This window comes from Ranitomeya imitator, chromosome 2 (genome assembly GCF_032444005.1).
Source record: "Ranitomeya imitator isolate aRanImi1 chromosome 2, aRanImi1.pri, whole genome shotgun sequence".
NCBI lineage: Eukaryota > Metazoa > Chordata > Amphibia > Anura > Dendrobatidae > Ranitomeya > Ranitomeya imitator.
The window spans coordinates 832,935,348-832,941,292 of NC_091283.1; positions in this window are offsets into that span (position 1 = coordinate 832,935,348).

The following is a 5,945-nucleotide window of genomic DNA, read 5'->3' on the forward strand; positions in this document are numbered from 1 at the left end:
GTCAGTTCTTATGGGCAGGGTCCCCTCTCTTAGGGTTAAACCAAAGTCAAATCAGTTGAGCTAGCGGATGTCCACTGCAGGGGTACATACCCTTCGCCCGTAGGCCCCTCTCACAAAATGATGTTAAGGGGTCATCTGCTTTTAATAACCTTTCCATATGCTGGTTTATTGAGGTAATTGAGGGGTCTTTTAGCCAGAGCAAGGAGCTGCTGCGGACATTTGGTTGACCCCTGTGCATTATTCAAAGATCATCTGCATACTGCCCCCGCTTCCACCAGCTATCCCATAATCATTATGAAGACATCCCATAATAATCCTCTCCTTGCAGCCCACAGTAATAACACGAGGGGAAACGCACATCCCACAATAGTCTCCACACAGACATCCCATAATGAACCAGAAGGTGAGCAATAGACCGACATCCCATAATGAGCCAGACAGCGAGAGCGAGATCGACAGCCCATAATAGTGCACGCTGGCATCCCATAATGCTGGGGAAGTCTGACATAATAGTGTGGTGTGAGGGAGAGCGAACATGACATCCCATAATAGGTTCTCCCGACAGCCCATAATGACAGTAGCTCTGTTCCTGGTGCCAGTGATGCCAAATATTCTAATGCTGCAACTTTCTAATGTGAGTTTCCTTTCACATCATTTTCATGAGCTCTTCTTGCTGTCAGTGAATGGAAACTTTCTTCTTTGGCTTCCAGGGGTTAACAGCTTTCCCTGACCTGATACTTCTCACTGCTGAAAGTGTGCAACAATTGTATCCAGTCTGGAGTCACAGATACATTGTAGGAGGACAGGAGGGAGAGGGGTCAGCAATGCTGGGGAAGTGGATGAGTCCATTCACTGACAGCAGGCAGAGATTATAAAAAGGGAAGAAATGGGACACAAAGTATAATAGAAAGTGGCAGAATATTCCAATAGACATTATGAGGGATTAGGTCATTACGTGTCCCATTAATCAGTTTTTGGGTACATCCTGGAGGCACCATGGCAGCTGTATGTGCTTAGTAAACAGTAGCATGTCTTTCATTTTGGTTGCTGCTGCCATTTCCTATGCAGAGCGCAGCAGCAGAGATGAATTTGTAACCAGCTGCTGCACTCTGCATAGGCAGCCATACAGAGGCTGAGCAAGACATGCGCACTGTGCTGTACTCTCCTGCAGCTCTCCAACTTTCCTCTTACTTGTAATTTAGTGAGATGAGAGACAATTTATTTTTAAAGTGTGCTCTGTAATATGTTTTGACATATTTTCCTGCCCTAACTAGGGTTAGGTTTAGAACAAGGGTTAGGTTCAGAGCTAGGGTTTAGATCTAGGGTTAGGTTTAGAACAAGGATTAGGTTTAGAGTTAGGGTTTAGATCTAGGGTTAGGTTTAGCGTTAGGGTTTAGATCTAGGGTTAGGTTTAGAGCTAGGGTTAAGTTTAGAATTAGGGTTTAGATCTAGCGTTAGGTTTAGAGCTAGGATTTAGAGCTAGGGTTAGGTTTAGAGTTAGGGTTTAGATCTAGGGTTAGGTTTAGAATTAGGGTTTAGATCTAGCGTTAGGTTTAGAGTTAGGATTTAGATCTAGAGTTAGGTTTAGAGCTAGGGTTTAGAGCTAGGGTTAGTTTTAGAGCTAGGGTTAAGTTTAGAGTTAGGGTTTAGATCTAGGGTTAGTTTTAGAGCTAGGGTTAAGTTTAGAGTTAGGGTTTAGATCTAGGGTTAGGTTTAGAGCTAGGGTTAGGTTTAGAGTTAGGGTTTAGATATAGCGTTAGGTTTAGAGTTACGGTTTAGATCTAGAGTTAGGTTTAGAGCTAGGGTTTAGAGCTAGGGCTAGTTTTAGAGCTAGGGTTAGGTTTAGAGCTAGGGTTTAGATCTAGGGTTAGGTTTAGAGTTAGGGTTTAGATCTAGGGTTAGGTTTAGAATTAGGGTTTAGATCTAGCGTTAGGTTTAGAGTTAGGATTTAGATCTAGAGTTAGCTTTAGAGCTAGGGTTTAGAGCTAGGGTTAGTTTTAGAGCTAGGGTTAAGTTTAGAGTTAGGGTTTAGATCTAGGGTTAGGTTTAGAGTTAGGGTTTAGATCTAGGGTTAGGTTCAGAGCTAGGGTTAGGTTTAGAGCTAGGGTTAGAACTGAAGCTAAGGTTAAGGCTAGTGTTAAGGCCAGTGATAAGGTTAGTGCTTGAGATAAGCTTAGGGCTGTGGCTAGAATTTGGGATATAATTTGAGCTGGAGCTAGCAATAGAGCTGAGGCTAAAGTTAGGGTTGGATTTAAGGCTGGGAAAAAGATTATGGCAGGGGCTAGGGTTGAGGTTAAGGCTTGGTTTAGAGTTGGGGCTAGGGTTAGTGCTTGGGTTAAGGCTATGGTTTAGGCTAGGATTAGACCAGAGGTTAAAATTAGGGCTAGAGTTAAGGCTACGGCTAAGGTTAGGATTGGGGCTAGGGTTAGGCCTTGTGGGGCTACTGCAAAGGTTAGGGCTAGTATTAAGGTTAGTGCTGGAGATAAGCTTAGGGCTGTGGCTAGAGTTTGGGCTGGAGCTAGCAATAGGGCTGAGGCTAAAGTTAGGGTTAGTTTTAGGGATGGGAGTAAGATTCGGGCAGGAGCTAGGGTTTAGGGTAGGTCTTGGGTTAGAGTTGGGGATAGAGTTAGTGCTTGGGTTAAAGGGACACTGTCACCTGAATTTGGAGGGAACAATCTTCAGCCATGGAGGCGGGGTTTTGGGGTTTTTGATTCACCCTTTCCTTACCCGCTGGCTGCGTGCTGGCTGCAATATTGGATTGAAGTTCATTCTCTGTCCTCCGTAGTACACGCCTGCACAAGGTGCAATCTTGCCTTGCGCAGGTGTGTACTATGGAGGACAGAGAATGAACTTCAATCCAATATTGCAGCCAGCATGCAGCCAGCGGGTAAGGAAAGGGTGAATCAAAAACCACAAAACCCCGCCTCCATGGCTGAAGATTGTTCCCTCCAAATTCAGGTGACAGTGTCCCTTTAAGGCGAGGATAGTACTGGGACTAGGATTAGGACTGAGGCTTAAGGTTACAGCTAGTGTGAAGTCTGGTGCTAAGGTTTGGAGTAGGGTTAGGGCTGGGGATTTGTGGTATATGCAGGGGAAGCACAGAGCCCGGGGGTCTGCCATATCACTGTTTGTCTAGTAGGGGGGCTAGACAAGGGACCACCTCTGTTAAGGCCTATAATTGAGGTTGGGGCTAGTGTTAGTGCTGGGACTAGGATCAGGGTTTAGCCTGACCCCAGGGCTGGGGTTAAGGTTAGGGATAGGGCTACTGCTAAGATTAGGGCTTGGGCTAAGGTTATGACTAGGGTAAGGTTTTGGTCTAGAGTAAAAAAATAGTTTTTTTTTTTTTTTTTTATGTCGGATTTCAGAAAAAAAAGGAGAAAAAATCTAGAGGGTCAAAAGGCAGGCATAATTCCTGGACTGGTGGAAGGGTCTCAGGCTAACGGGCCGTGCCCCAGTGCCCCCGCTACACCACGGCCCAGTGCCCCCCCCCCCGCTACACCACGGCCCAGTGCCCCCGCTACACCACGGCCCAGTGCCCCCCCGCTACACCACAGCCCAGTGCCCCCCCCGCTACACCACGGCCCAGTGCCCCCCCGCTACACCACGGCCCAGTGCCCCCGCTACACCACGGCCCAGTGCCCCCGCTACACCACGGCCCAGTGCCCCCCCGCTACACCACGGCCCAGTGCCCCCCCGCTACACCACAGCCCAGTGCCCCCCCCGCTACACCACGGCCCAGTGCCCCCCCGCTACACCACGGCCCAGTGCCCCCGCTACACCACGGCCCAGTGCCCCCGCTACACCACGGCCCAGTGCCCCCCCGCTACACCACGGCCCAGTGCCCCCCCGCTACACCACGGCCCAGTGCCCCCGCTACACCACGGCCCAGTGCCCCCGCTACACCACGGCCCAGTGCCCCCCCGCTACACCACGGCCCAGTGCCCCCCCCGCTACACCACGGCCCAGTGCCCCCCCGCTACACCACGGCCCAGTGCCCCCGCTACACCACGGCCCAGTGCCCCCGCTACACCACGGCCCAGTGCCCCCCCCGCTACACCACGGCCCAGTGCCCCCGCTACACCACGGCCCAGTGCCCCCGCTACACCACGGCCCAGTGCCCCCGCTACACCACGGGCCAGTACCCCCGCTACACCACGGCCCAGTGCCCCCGCTACACCACGGCCCAGTGCCCCCCCCCCGCTACACCACGGCCCAGTGCCCCCGCTACACCACGGCCTAGTGCCCCCCCCCGCTACACCACGGCCCAGTGCCCCCGCTACACCACGGCCCAGTGAACCCCCCCCGCTACACCACGGCCCAGTGCCCCCGCTACACCACGGCCTAGTGCCCCCGCTACACCACGGCCCAGTGCCTCCGCTACACCACGGCCCAGTGCCCCCCCCCCCCCCGCTACACCACGGCCCAGTGCCCCCCCCCCCCGCTACACCACGGCCTAGTGCCCCCCCCCCCCCCGCTACACCACGGCCCAGTGCCCCCGCTACACCACGGCCCAGTGAACCCCCCCCCGCTACACCACGGCCCAGTGCCCCCGCTACACCACGGCCTAGTGCCCCCGCTACACCACGGCCCAGTGCCTCCGCTACACCACGGCCCAGTGCCTCCGCTCTCTGGTTAATAGAGGGGGCTCCGAGCAGTGAAGTCCCCCCATGATATCCATATGTCCTAATATGTTCTGCCCCGCTCTTATTTCTTATATTTTCCTGCAATCTGTGAGGAAAACTCTAGGCCAGGACAGGATTTAGGCCTTCTGGATGAAAAGAAGACCATTTCCATTCACCGGCAGCAAGCAGAGGCGTACACAAGGGACAAACGGAGAGCGGTGGTCCGCCACTTCACTGTTTGTCTAGTTTGGGGACCAGACCACCTCTGTTACGGCCTTGACATCATCCCACAGCGCACTGAGGCCTATGTACCTATAAAGTGGACATCCAAGATGTCCGCCTGCCCCGTATACAATACATAGGGTTCATTCACCTCAAACACGTTTTTAAGTTTTTGTTTACCACAACAATATGAAAGGGGCGGTCATTACTGACAGAGGAGACCCCCCGTGTGGGCGAACATTTTTATTTTTTCATAAATATTTGTTGTCTGTGGTACTGCTATAATTCCCCCTCCCAATAGTTCACAGAACTTTGACCCCCATAGGGTTTAATAGTGATTTAAGATCGGTCCACAACAAAGGCGGGGGTGTCATGGTTGGATAGGGACCCCGCACTAAGAGTAAAAATGGCCGTATTAAACGTTTGATATCGCGGTGAATGAACGGTTGTGAATTATCACGATATATTTTATTATACAGCAGGGAGTATCGCGATATATTCCTGTCAGATTGCGCAAAAAATTCCCTGCGGAAAAGCTGGGTGAGGACTAACATGGCCGCCGTGAGGGCTCCCAAACAGCTGTTCTGATTGGTGCCTGAGGATTCTGGGACAGCTGGGTGGCCGCCATATAACATGGCAGGAGGTGGCCCTCAGGTGATGTGTGCCCCTGCTGTCACCATGGCACCTGGCACTCTGAGGTCCTGTCATTCTCATACTTGATTATGGGCTGCTGTCAGGAGGACCTATTATGGGATGTCATGTTCTCTCTCTCTCCCTCACACTTATTATGGGATGCCAGGCTTTGCCTAAAGTTATTATGGGATGTCACTGTGCGCTGCACTATTATGGGATGTCACTCTCTCTCTTTCTCTACTGTGAGGAGACTTATTATGGGATGTCCAGGCTTTAGGACTATTATGGGATGTCACACTTTTGCTGGTGTGTAATGATGATGATTATGGGATGGCTGGTGGAAAAAAAGGGGGGGGTCAGTGGTGGTGGAGGAGGGCATTATGGGATGTCAGACTCCCTCAGGTTTATTATGGGATGTCAGGCCGGCCCATCTCTAGGGCAACACGCTGGTGGTCATGGTAACGGGGC